Source organism: Ornithodoros turicata, chromosome 6, assembly GCF_037126465.1.
Source record: "Ornithodoros turicata isolate Travis chromosome 6, ASM3712646v1, whole genome shotgun sequence".
Taxonomy (NCBI): Eukaryota; Metazoa; Arthropoda; class Arachnida; order Ixodida; family Argasidae; genus Ornithodoros; species Ornithodoros turicata.
In genome coordinates this window covers 63,598,238-63,612,716 of record NC_088206.1, presented here as the reverse complement: position 1 = coordinate 63,612,716, position 14,479 = coordinate 63,598,238, and the positions used below count along the sequence as shown (strand labels likewise).

At 44.9% G+C, this 14,479-nt stretch overlaps 1 long non-coding RNA gene across 1 annotated transcript in view; it reads right to left on the bottom strand.

The window, feature by feature from the left end:
- Positions 1 to 2,320: 2,320 nt before the first annotated feature.
- LOC135396998 (uncharacterized) overlaps positions 2,321 to 14,479 on the bottom strand; it is an 88,919-nt gene continuing 76,760 nt past the window's right edge. The window contains exons 3-4 of the long non-coding RNA XR_010423571.1: positions 2,754 to 2,823; positions 2,321 to 2,426 (exon numbers count right to left, since the gene is read on the bottom strand). This is a non-coding gene — a long non-coding RNA (uncharacterized LOC135396998). The remainder of the gene's footprint in view (positions 2,427 to 2,753; positions 2,824 to 14,479) is intronic.

The following is a 14,479-nucleotide window of genomic DNA, read 5'->3' as shown; positions in this document are numbered from 1 at the left end:
CGCTCCTCAGATTTTCCCGCAATGCTTGGCGCGCTCCATGGGCGATCGTGTCGGGATGGCGGCCCAGCGCGCTCGTAATCGTCAAAAATATGACCATCCGTACAGCGTACTTGCAAAATACTAGTGGCACCATAATTTTACATAATATTTACACCTTGTTCGGTCCCTTTTTTGCAATGGACAAATTTCGCTTCCGTTGTCCTTTCTCTAAACTAGCTAGACTTTAGCTAGACTCTCGTCCCCTCTCTCTCACAAAACTGTATGGTCCATGGCCACATCCAGCCCACCAACGCTCTGCCCTCAAAGCTCTCTTCACCTTTCTGGATACCATACGACTTCGATCAATATTGTGAAGGGGCTCATTATTTCATTCCCAGCATCACCACCACTAATGAGGTAGAGTATCGCCCCTGACGATGAAACTCCCCATTCATCATCTTACAGTAAATTCGTTTTGTTTTTTAATAAACAGATAGATGCTCTTATGTGGGCTGACCAGCTCTCTATCCCAGTGTATTTCAGATGGAACATATTTTATGCTTTTTCTCGGCACCACCGTGCAGATTTTAACGCGTGTTGTTTCATTGTAAAGGTCATGACCAAATATGTTTCCGCATCATGACAGCATCGCTGTTGCATCACTAGAAAGACACGCGTTTGCCTTTTCAATGGCACTTTCCAGGAACACGGGGTTCGAACCCCAGCTCCTGCGCTCTGCTGCCGTAACAAAGCATGGCAGTTGGAGAGCACAGCAAAGTATAGCAAACCGAAAGTAAAACAGTATAGTTGCCGTGAATCAACGCCCTCTCAATATTTTAGACACAGAGATTGACGTCATTGAAACTCAGCGCCGTCCATCTTTCATGCAGCGTTATCCATTTTCGTCACTCTCCTCCTCTCTCTCTCTTTCTCTGTGGCGATAGAGGGCGCCATAGTACGCTTCTATATTGGCCACCAGCGCACGCAGCTCCACTTCTGGATACCTGTTTCCAGTATAAACACATCGATCTTGCTTTAGCTCAAACTCCCCTCTCTCCGTGGTCGTGTGATTTCCTGCCCGAGGCTTTCATTCCCCTGCATCGATTATGTTTTTAAAACGAATATAGGGCCCCTCTTCGGGATACAGTGTTTCGCAGTCTAATCTAGTCTAATCTAGTTTGCTTTGACCGTCGTCGAAAATGTTGCCGTGTTTCTCCTCTGTATCTGTTTAGGTTTAATATCGAGTTTCGAACTCCGCACCGGACGTTGAAACCGAGGATCAATATCAGATTCAGTGATAAAGTATTCTCGATAACATTATGGCTGATAAAGATGTACGAGAGAATGAGTTTGTCTGTCCGTCCCTGTTGCCCTATGCTTCCGCATAGACGCAACAGGGGCGGAGAGACAAACAGGCTTTTTCATTCTCTCGTACATCTTTATCAGCCATAATGTTATCGAGAATACCTTATCACTGAATCTGATATTGATATTGGTTTCAACGTCTGGTGTAGAGCTCGAAACTCGATATTAAACCTAAACAGATACAGAGGAGAAACACGGTAACTTTTTCGGTAACAGTTTTCATACATATGTCAGCACAGTTCCCTTAGAAGCCGGCCCAGGACGCACATTGCCCCAGGGCGTCAGTCGACCGGCGCAGAGTTCGAAACTCGATATTAAACCTATACAGATACAGAGGAGAAGCACGGTAACTTTTTCGTTAACAATTTTCAGACATATGTCGGCACAGTTCCCTTAAAAGTCGGCCCAGGACGCACATTGCCCCAGGGCGTCAGTCGACCGGCGCAGAGTTCGAAACTCGATATTAAACCTATACAGATACAGAGGAGAAACACGGTAACTTTTTCGGTAACAGTTTTCATACATATGTCGGCACAGTTCCCTTAGAAGTCGGCCCAGGACGCACATTGCCCACCTTGCTATGTGAGGCCGACAACGGTGAGTCCTTTCACCAACACCACCTCCATCGGACATGAGAAGGGTACGGGTTCGAATCCTGCAGTCGACCCACATTGTGACATTCGTTTGTCAATTTCAGCGCTTCGGCATTGCTAAGCAAAGGCATGATAATGAACAGCGATCTCAATTTGACAATTTTTATCACGTTCTGTTTCCTTATGCCTCTTTTTGTGTGTGTGTGGGTGTGTAATCGTGTAATGTCTTCTATCTCGGCACAGGAATGGCACAAGAACGTAAATGTGCAGTCATGGCAATCACGAACACAACCAGCTGGCAATCTCATTTAATATCGCACAAAGATAGCGGGAAAAGACACACATAGTTCATTACATGGAGATCGTCGTATGTCAACGTCGTTCCATCGTTAGAACACTATCTTCATTGGTATCTATCTGCAAGCAATCATCTGCATGTGCGCAGCACCATCAATTTTCCCTCCTCGTGCATCGACATAAGGAAGGGCACTATAATCGAAACAGATTGCGTTACGGATGAGCGCTAAAAACAAAGTAGAAGGCTATCGACGGTATAGATGGCCGTGCCAAGTTACCGCCGAAGGGTGGGAGTCTTGGGCCCACTGTACGCATGAGGCCGTGCTTTACATTAGCCTGCCTCTGCCTCAGGCAAGTCCATTTCGCGAGTCAATATTTGTTCCGTATGTATTTTACTTCCTCGATATAGCGTTATATAGCGTGCGCAGCCCCCCCCCCCCCCAAAAAAAAAGGAACAATATATAGTCATAAAGAGAGAGAGAGAGAGAGAGAAATAGAAAGCGAAAATCTGTTTCCTACCTGTTCGAATGCGACATGGCCATGGAGCTCGGTCCTGGAAGTACGTTCGGGAGAAGACAGGAGACCATGCCTATAGAGAAGCAAAAGACGTAGTTGAGCACCCTCAATACTAGCTCCCTCTGAGCTAGCTGAGGGAGGTAGTATTGAGGTGCCCTATTGAAGACACTAACGAAATGGCCTCTACCAGACTTAGTGCACCGTAATCCGATGGTGATGGTGATTGTGCTCTTAAAAATGCGGTGGTGGTGGTGGCTCTTAAAAATGCGTTTCACCACATAGCAAACTCCTAGCCAATCATAATCCCGAATGACAACATTCTCGCCCTTGGTTTGTTGAAAACGAGAGGCGGAGAGAAGTTTGTACCATTATGCACGTCCATAATGGTACAAAATTTGCTCCGCCGCTCGTCAAACGCATTTTTATGTGAGGCCTACAACGGGGAGCCTTTCATCAGCACCACCATCACCATCATTTTTAAGAGTGTGGATAGAGGAAAAAAATCCGAGTAATCAGAGTTTTTATGTGTAGTACTTATACCTTTTCTTGTTGTTGAAGTTAAAAAGAACCAACGATGGAAACAATGGATTCATCGTGCAGCGCGATATCAGATTGATAACAGATTAATTAATTAATTATATGAAATTTCGCCTATACGTGGTTTGCTTCCCTCCTGTTTCTTTGTTTCCATTCCACACTGTACACTGCAAATATAGAACTTTTGAATTAATTAATTAATCAATCAATGATATGAGATGTTGCATACGTGGTTTGCTTCCCTCCTGTTACTTTGTTTGCATTCTACACCGTACACTGCAAATATAGAACTTATACCGCATAACACGATGAAGGCCATTGTACAGAAAGATAGCGTTATCACTCTGGATTTGTGCAAAGCGTGACCATGCGGCTCTTTGGTGACACTTACCATAACCGCATAAGTATCACAGAAAAGGTGCACGCCTCGGGAGGTGTACGTTCCTCCCAAGACATCAAGACTTCAAGACTCGCTAAAACACAGATAAAGGGTAGGTTCAAAACAAAAACTGAAAGGGAAGTGTTTGAAGGCTTTTTAATCGAGAGATTGGGCAAAGGTAATTGTGTCAGCGAACCGTCTGTGGCACTGACACGTGAAGAATTTAAATATCTAGAAGGCAGATGTAGAACATGAAAAGTGACTTGTTTTGTTTTCCCCTTTCCCCTCGGCAACCCCTATTTAAGGATTGCTGCCATTAAAGAATCTGTTGATAGTGGAGCAAGTGTCGTCTATGTGTGTTCTTGTCCGTGTTTTGTGCTCCGGTTTTATTCAGTACGTTCCTCCATCTATCCATCCTACATCCGTCTTCTTTTTTTTCTTTTTGCTATAGTCGTGACGATGCCCACTTCTGTGTGGCCAACAACGGAAAGCCGATCCTGCCATTACCCCCCCCCCCCCCCTCTCCCTCGCTCTCTTTAGAGTGTACAGCATTAAAAATGAACTTCGCCACACAGCTCGCTCCTATAGTCCCGAATAACAACATTTCCTCCCTTGATTTTAAGGAAATAGGAGCCGTACGCCTTTTCTGTGGCAATTATGATCTGCATAATACAACAAATATGGCATACGCCCCCCCCCCCCCCCCCCTTGTTTTCAGCAAATCAAGGGAAGGGACGACGTCACTAGGGATGATGGTTGGCTATCGGAGCGTGCTATGGGGTGAGGTTCACTTTTAAGAGTGTGGAAGACTCGCTAAGATTTCAGATTAGAGCGTGCAAGTTATGATATACTCAGATCACAGGTCCATAACACGCGATCGATCGAAACGGAATATTCCTGTCATGAGTGCTGGGTGCGTACCACCACCCTGTCCCCGCAAATGTTTTTGTGACGTCAACGCTCCAGACCGGGCGCTTCGCCGCATTACTTCCGTCTATGGGACGAAGTTCGGGGAATCCATTGGCAGCTCAATTTAAAAGCAAAAGTTCCAAACCTCCGAAGATGTGTTTCGCAGAACCTCACGCATTATAATGAAATAAACATTTAACAGAAAAACAACGAGAAAAAAAAAAAAAAGAGAGAAGAAGAAGAATCTCGGAAGCGAAGCGAACTCTTGAGAGGATCCCTAAAATTTTCAGTTGTTACGATCACGAAATGTTTCACTTTGCCCGCGAGCAATTCATCGCCGGGAACTACAACTACGGGGGAACTTCGTATCCCGCCCACTGGCGTGCAAAGAACATCACGTGCTCCAAGTTCATCGGGAGACCGCGGCCTTTCTTTTTGTATAGCCCAGATTTATAAGAAGACCCCGTCGAGGCAAACAGAGACAAATGTCTTTCCCGCTGAAAGTGAAACATGTCCCATTGTTAAACTTGGGCCTTCGAGAAATGTCAGATGAACCCCAAAAGAGACATCGATGTGCATCATCGCAATATGTACGTCCATAAATCCGGCGTGTAATAAAGTGTAATAAGTATATAAGATCACTGAATCGCTCCTCTATAGAAGGCGGGCTTCCTCCCACGGCTTATATGCCGATATAATGGACATATCATTATATAGAACCCTCCCTTCTATACGTAAAATATTGCTCGGAAAGGCTATCGGTACAAATACTTTGTCTCTCGCTTTGCCTTTCGCTAGCGGGCGAAATTTGATAACGTTCCGTCCTCTGAGAAATATTGGGTTTATCGTGCGTGTACTTTGAAAGCGATGATGCTTCGTGGTCACTCCGTTGGGCCGGATCGTTGATAAGAACACTCGCTTTCGGAGTATAACTTTTTGTTCTTTACAAATAAAACTGTGCGGGATATAATGAACGTCCTCAAGGTTGCCTGAGCTTATGATCGATACAACAACACAGAGATAACGGCCCCCCGACAACGGAAACGAGGTTTGAGGCCCTCTGACGACATGATGTCTGACGTCTATAGCTTCGTTTCCTCCCAGATTGCTCCAGCTGCGGCTTTGAGACTGCGAAAGAGTATGGTCTCACTGCGTAATGAACCTTGAGATGTGCGGGGTTATCCACACTCTTAGAAGTGAACTTCACTGCATAGCACGCTCCTAGCCAACCACTATATCGAATGATATCGTTATCTGCCCTGATTTGCTGAAAACGGGAAGCGTACACCATTTTGTGTGACAATTATGAACAGCATAAGTGTCACAAAAAAGGCGTACGCCTACCGTTTTGAACAGATCAGGGCACATGGCGATTTCATTCGACATGATGGTTGGCTAGGAGCGTGCTACGCGGTGAAGTTCATTTTTAAGAATGCAGGATCAAGTATGGGTTTTGTAATGAAGAGAAAAGGCGTTTGGGAGCTGAACTATACGTCGAAAAATGTATTATACGCGGTTACATTTTATGTAAAGGTTGAAATTTACTTCAGCTGTTTATTGAGATATCATCAAAGTTTTTAAAAAAAACTAATTCCTCTTAATATATTCAATATAAAAAGTAAAATAAGAGTAAATTTAGGAGCAATTGTAGCTTTCATAGTCCCTTAGAAAGCCATAACTGCACAGTTTCGACACACCCTCGAACTTACACCTCAGAACTGCAAGTAGTCCTTAGAGTTGAAATAATTGTCCCTAAGTAATGGAATGGTAGCGGCACGTTGGTAAAATGTATTCATAATAGAGTGCAATCTGGAGTCTGGAATGCGGAGTGCCACACAGAGAGGAGGAAGAACAGAGCGTGAGAAGGAAAATAGCGGTCATTAAGTGCCTCGCGCGCCCCACAGACTAAAGATCAAGTTCAGGTGGTTTTCAAGGAAGAAAACAGATAATCAAGTTTGGCTGGGAAGACGAATGATCCAGAAGAAAAGGAAAAGAAAAAGACAAAGTGATGGGAAAGGACCTGATAGGGAAGGAACTACACTCTTAGAAATGAACTTCACCACATAGCACGCTCCTAGCCAACCACCATCCCGAATGACAACGTTCTCGCCCCTGATCTCGGGGCGCAAAATCGCCCAAAACGGCGATTCGAATCTCTCGAGCCCACCAACCACGTCTGTTTGTTTCTTTTTAAAATGTGTGCCTCTGGAGTCCGCCGAAAGCCTCATTGGCCGGCGGGCCCCGGGGCGCGCCAAAATAACAGCATAAAGCTCCGACATTACGAGTTCAAAAGTACCACGGTTTTGCTTTCGATTCGTTCTTAGTTTTATTGAAATGATTCGGACTCGAGAGTTTATGCATTTCCTGCAGTCGATGAACAACATGTTAAATGATGAATGAAGAAGAAGTATATGCGCTCTAAGAAATGATGATGGTGGTGGCGGTGAAAGGGGTCGCCGTTGTCGGCCTCACGGAGGTGGGCAACGTCACGACTCACGCCCTGGGGAATGTGCGTCCTGGGCCGACTTCCAAGGGAACTGTGCCGACATATGTCTGAAAGCGTCTGAAGAAAACCCAGGAAAAAACCCAGACAGCACAGCCGGCACCGGGATTCGAATCCGGGTACCTCCCGGGTTCGAATCCCGGTGCCGGCTGGCTTAGAAATGAACTTCACCGAATGGCACGCTCCTAGCCTACCATCATCTCGAATGATGTCGTTATCTGCCCTGATTTGTTGAAAACGGGAGGCATCATATATCATTCCAGATGATGGTTGGCTAGGAGCGTGCTATGCGGCGAAGTTCATTTTTAAGAGTGTAGGTATGTTTTCTCCTGAAAGTGAACTCTAATTTAATTTTTTTGTCATTAAACAAAGATATCAAATTCTATTTCAAAAAAACTTTTCAGTAGAAGTGTTCTCTTTTGTTTTCTTTTTGCCTGGCTTTTTAAACTCTTTTTTAAGAAAGGATTCGAAAGACTTGAAATTCGTTAGGTTCCTGGATTCTGATTCGGGAAATTCTGGATCAGTCCCATCTCTACACTCTAAAAACAGAACTTCACCGCATTGCACGCTGTGCGCCAACCATTCTCACGAATGATAGGGTCATCGCTTCCGATTCGAAGAAAGAGAGGGGCGTACGCCTTTTTGTGGCAATTTTCGTATAGCCAAATTGCCGCAAAAAGGCGTACGTATACGTTCTGTTTTTAGAGTGTACTAAAACGCGAAAATAAATTCAGCAATGCCTATCATTTATCCCCTAGACATTTCTTCCAGCGTGCGACCCATGGTTATCATAGCCACGATTACTTCATCCAACATGACGACTTGCTCTTTATCTCGATAGACCTCTCATTAACCGCAGAGATGGCTCCTAAACGAAGCAGACGACGCCAACGAAGCAGTCAGACTGCAGTCGCCCGCAATTTCGTCTGCCCAGTGTTGTCGGGCAAAGGGGCAGCAACATCACAACGATTGCCGCTAGGTTGGCAGCAGAATTCGATACCAGCTATTGGCGCCGGGGATTCGGACGGAGTCTTTCGATCCGATTTACTTCACTCGCCTTTCTCTCGCTGCCAAAAGGAAGTATGAGGAAAGGCTCCGGACATTCGATGCCCTGTTTGAGGTGGACTCGAACTAGGGGTCCGCTGTTGATGGCAGCTAAGGAAATCTGGATATTCATTCCTCGTGCATAGTAACTTGAAGAGCTTTTCTTCACGTAAGATGTTGTTGTACGCGTTTCATATACTGTTAAAACAGATGCTGGTGGTGAAATGGGGGGGGGGGGATATGTTTATTAAGAAAAAGAAAGGAAAGGTCAGCCAGACGAAGGTCGGCTTGCTATTCCAAACAAAAAAAGGCAAGGGGAAGGGGAAGGAAAGAAAAGGGGACGAAAAGAAAAATAAGAAAAGAAAAGGGGAAGAAAGAAGGAGAAAAGAAAAATAATGGCTCTTCGTTGTCGGCCTCACATAGGTGGGCAACGCCACGACTGACGCCCTGGGCCGACTTCTTCTGTTAAAACACAACTTCACCACATAGCACGCTCCTAGCCAACCATCATTCCGTGTCCTTATTTGCTGAAAATGGGAGGATGAGGCGCTTTATCTGGGATACATTATGCATGTCCAAGGTGGGCTCCTCCCCCTGTTTTGAAGGAATCATGACACAGAATATCATTCGGAATGGTGGTCGGCTATAGGAGCGTGTTATGTCGTCAAGTCCTATTTCCACCCTTGATCTTCTATCATAAATCCGTCCGTCCGTCCTTCTTTCTTTTCTCTTTGTTTTGTTTTGCCCTATTTTAACAGTGTATTATTGTTCGTGCGGAACTCTCTTCTGCTTTTTAAGTATTAAGAGAGGTGAACCAATGCTTGGGATGCGACTCGTTAAGAAAAAAGGAATAAAAATCCAAGTCGTCACGTCGAAATGACTTTGGTTGCAGCACACTCTTCAAAATGATGGTGTTGGTGGCGGTGCACTGTAAAAACAGAACTTCACCGCATAGCACGCTGTGCGCCAACCACTGCGAATAATTATAAAATTATCGCTTCTGATTCGAAGAGAGAGGTGGGCGTACGCCTTTTTGTGACAATTTGGATATATGACAATTGCCACGAAAAGGCGTACGCCCCACTCTCCCTTCGAATCAGAAGCGATAATCCTATCATTCTTCGCAGTGGCTGGCGCACAGCGAGCTATGCGGCGAAGTTCTGTTTTTAGAGTGTGGTGGTGAAAGGACTCGCCGTTGACTCAGAGGACTCTTAAAAATGAGCTTTGCCGCATAGCACGCTCCTAGCCAACCATCATCTCGAATGACGTCGTTTTTTTCCCTGATTCATTGAAAACGGGAGGCCTACGCCTCTTTTTGTGACAATTATGCAGTTCATAATTGTCACAAAAGTAGTGTACGTCTCCCATTTTCAATAAATCAGCCAGGAGAACGATGTCATCCGAGATGATGGTTGGTTAGGAGCGTGTTATGCTGTGAAATTGTGTTTTAAGAGTACAGATGTTAATGTTTTACATTTGCATTGTCTTCGTGTTTGCATCAACCCAAGTTTTTTTACGTTGATGTTGAAGAGGTCGCATTATTGTTAGCGGCTACGTCAACCCGAGATGGGTTTTATATAGCAGCCAATGCAATGTTTTACGTCAGTATTTATTTATTTTATTTATTTACGCAACAGCCGAAGCTTTGACGTAGAATTTACGTCTCTCCGACTTTACTTTGTGGCGTTACGGTTTGGAGTACGGTTAGACTAATTAAATTATCGTGTAACTTAATTAATAAAAACAAAGTTAAGGAATGTTAAAACTCGCCAACGTAAATCCTACGCCCAAAACCTCGCGGTCCTGTCTCCCACGGAGAGAGCCTTCCCTGTCTTTTTGTACTATAGCCGTTACTTACCACGCGGATCCTTGTATACCGCAGGACAACCCCCCGTCAAACTCGAAAGGACAAAACCCCTAATACGCCCCCCTTAATTTACAACTTAACTACACTACTAATTAACTACATCAATTACCAATTAATTACACTTAATTCCTTCTTCATACACTCAATTTCTTCACGGGTCGTTCCCCATTTACCGCTTTCCATCTAACCATCACAAAACTATTCCGAAACCCTATATTCGTCCACGAAACTGAAAATACGACGCCCACGACAACAGACCCGTATATATATACGGCAACGTGTCGGGTTCCACGCAAATTCCACCGTGATACGGAGCCCCAGTTAACGGCAAAGATCCCGCTGAAAATAACGTCTTCTTTAAGCACCGCTCTTTGCCAACCACAAGACTCAATGCAGCGCAAACGATTCCCTCTCTAAAACAACCCCCTTATTCTCCCGACAGCTTATTAGACGGACCTATATCCTCCCAGGAATTTCATTAGGGGGCCGCATGCTTTTCCACTCATCATTTTCTTCTCGAGCGCTCTTTGGGATGTCGTAAAGTTTGAAGGGCCGAGAGGAAATCGAATACCTCGGCCTTCCCTATAGCTCTTCCGATTGGCTGCCCTTAGACTACATGGTTCCCCCATTTTATACGACAAAAAGAACGCTTTCTTTATACCCGTCGCTTCTCGGGGCTTTTACTCTATACACGTTTGAGTGACAATAGCGAATTTTGGTGGATCGGAAAGTGTCGATCATAGCGGTTCCGAAAGTACGATAAAGCTTCTTCCTTCACCTTTTTCATCTTCATCTCACTCATATACAGGGTGTTTGCTCTAACGTGTCCAGAAATTTTATTTAAAGCCAGCGGTAAAAGAGAAACGAGCGCTACTTTTCAGCTACTTGGCTAAGAAACAGGTGCTACTGTACTAGTGAAGCAGTACCTGTTTCTTACTCAAGTAGCACAAAAGTACCACTTCCTTTTCTTTTATCGCTCGCTTTAAATATAATTTCTGGACACGTTAGAGCAAACACCCTGTATATAAAACAAACATAAAACATTATTATTATTATTATTATTATTATTATTATTATATTAACCCACATGCACTGAGGTACGGTACTCGCAATATTGTTGCCGTGAATCACCCCATACCATCGTCATTCATGTAGTTGTTGCCGTTGTTCCTTGAGAATGGCATCACATTCCTGAACTCCGATTTCCCAACCCCTCCGGTTTCGTTGAGTAGCCCCGATCAACTAAAATTCCTTATCATGGTGTTGGAATAAGTTGTTAATAATGTCCAGCGTATTCTGTAGTATACCCTCTCGAAAATGCGTAAAACGTCACAACTTTCTGCTAGTATACGTGAGCACGAGTTCCCCAACGTCAACTCACTTCCTGTTCTTCTAACGAAGAGGAATACCCTGCCGCTCAACCACAAAATGTTTCGTTAGCAGACGACAGTGCCGATGGTGTCGTATGTGCGTCACGTACTCCCGATATTCCAGCGCCGTGCGAATACTCAAGGCGGTGGAAGTTTACCCCGTGAGCAGTGCTTTTGTTTTTCCTCCACTAGAATATTTCGTGGGGACGTCGGTCGTGTGAACAAACGGTTAGTGTGCGTGACGTCCCCTGTTCATCTGGGTTGCATCAGAGATTGGGTTGAAATGTTACTGCGAAAGTCAGGGGCGGCGGAAGGGAGGAGGATTACAGGGGTTATTGTAGACCCCCGAATTTGTGAAGGTGCCGCATGCGAATAAAATGCCGTAAACCCTTTTCCTAAATCGATCAAATTGCCAGCATTGTGCTTTGTCGATTGATGCGGTAGAACTGCCTAGAATGCGGTGTGTGCCTTTTGTCCGTGTTAGTGGCTGCGGCGTTTTGAACTCGTGATGCGGTAGAAGTCACGACGACATGGCCTGCAAGTGTCCACGAGTTCCAGATGTCTTACACAACTCTCAGTCTCACGTTGGCCGTGAGCATCTTGCACGCCTCTCGACATGCTCGACGACAACCCTATAATAAAGAATTCGTCTCCCGGAAAAGTTTTAGAGCGAGCGTTTTTTTGGGATGTCGAGATACCGTCACAGATAGGGCTTGCGTGGTGTGTTTTTGTTATTATTGTGCATACCGAAACATTCATACGCAAATAATGCGATATACATTCAATCCGTACGAGGCGAAAACAATAAATCATTTGCCGTCTTTTGTCATTCAGTCTGCCTCGAATTTGTGCCATGAATTGGTGGTGGCGGCGGGGTATGGAATGGGGCGCCGGTTGGGATCTCGGGTCCCCCCGAATTCACGACGTTGCGCCGTCCCTGCTGGTAGTTACCAAATTTCAGCGGACTGCAAACACAGTCTTGCGAGCACGTGGTATCACGTGACCCTGTATGAAGCCACGGACGGATCTACCTACACTGTGATTAGCCCTATAAAGCTATCACTTGAACCACAACAACAACAACAACAACAAAAATTAATAAATAAAGAACACAAAAAAAAACTAGGTATTTTTTTCTGCGCATCGTTCTCTGTAAGCGACGGGAAAAACGACCATCAACCTCGGAATTAGCCTCGATTGTGCTCCTCTTAATTAGGGCCATTCAACGTTATTTATTCCGCATCTACACCGAGACCAATTCCCTTAGATGCACTCGGAGCTTTCAGCAGATAACGAAGCGTTGTTTCCGCTCTATGCGCAGAAACAGTCGGTGGTGAATACGCTCGTGCTGATTTACGAAGAACGGGATATAGGGACAGGAGAGACGGGTGTGTCGGCGAATTTGCGGCGATAATCGGGCCTTTGCGATTGTGTAACGAGAGACGAGGCCTCGTTGTTTATTGATGATGCGGAGGCCTCTTTGGAGCTGCACCGGGAAAGGTTACATCTACCGTGCGTCTGCATTTGTGCGAGGAAAGAGCTGAGGTCCGTAGATGGGCTGGATGATAATTGAATAAAGGTTTAGACTCGAAGGGGATACACGGAGCCGTATTATTAGATACGTCTAACGGAGGCTTCGTAATAGAATGCGACGAAGATCGGATGGATACAGGATGATAAATCGCGCAGAATTGGCTGCGATTTGTGAAACTGCCCCCCGCTTATAGAGTGGTTTGACGCGGTGCACGTTGTGCAAGTAGGTCAGCTGCCAGCGCAGCTGCACCGTTTCCCTCTCAGCGCTACTGCACGCTGAGCGATTTAATTGGTCCCTGTCTTAAGTAAGGGGGTAACAGCTCAAGGTGAGCCACACGTGATTTCTTCTGTAGGCCCACGCGTGGGACCGTGCCGGTCTACGAACAGAGCTGCGAAATAACTATTTAGTCTGAGTAAATAATCACTGTTCCCAAGTACAAAATAGAAACAGTAACTGTAATTTAATTACTTTTTCGAGTAACTCTAGTTACTCGAACTCTTTCAAGTAGTCGAGGACTTTAGGCAATTAGCTTCTGGAAACTTTGCCTCCATTTAGGAAGGCTTTCGACAATTTTTCATTGAGGGAAATTTATTTTTTGAACCGAACTTTGAAAATTGCTAAACGAACCTCACTTTTTTTTTTCACAGAAATATGAAGTCCTCCACAGATAACCACAGACCCAACAAAAACTATGCACAGTATCGCAACAGAAATAGTAAAAAAAGAAAGAAGTAAAAATTAAGCTTTAGCCCCGCCTGCTTGAATTTCGCAAAGAAGCGCATGCGAAATGTGCGTCTAGAAGAGGAAGTGTTCCCGCCTCTTGTTTTAGCTTCCTTTCCCCCGCTTCAAGACTCAATTGAAAAAAAAATCCAGTAATTAAAAAAAATTGTCCAAATCCTTCCTCAATGGTGGCAAAAGTTGCCAGAATATAATTTCCGAAAATCCCACAATCATCCGGCGAGTACATCCCCAGCTAGAATTTTTTATCACTTTAGGTGAAACACCTTGCATATATACGGCGGTCGAAAGAAACAGAGATACGGCGTCACCCAGACCACTCAAGAAATCCGGTGCTTAACGACGATTATAAACGTAAATAAAGTATTTTTTCATAAACTTAAGGCAATAAAATCTGCTTGCTTTTGTAAACATCAAGGACAAGCCCAGATATACCAGAAACTCTCACTAGTAAAGTGCCAACAACACTCCCCCCCCCCCCTCCAGAATGTCAACATGATCTCCGCCGACATGCATCATCTGCCCGCCGGAGAAGAAACACACTTACACTGCTTCACAAATCCAGTGTTACTAATGAAAATGTAAGTAATAGTTTGAAAAACAAAATCTCTCTCGTCCCTCCATCCATCAGCGAGAGCTCGCTCCGTCTTCTGTAAGTAAGCCAAAAACGTGAAATAACCGGCTGTACCGGAGACCCGAAGAGAAATCTCGTGTACCAGTCATCCCCTTCCGGAATTATTCCTCGACGCACACAAATCGATAGCGGCAGGAAATGCCTGACGAATATATTCCGCACACACACACGCCACGAAGAAAATGGAAAAGCGTCCCTATTCATCGGGACGGTG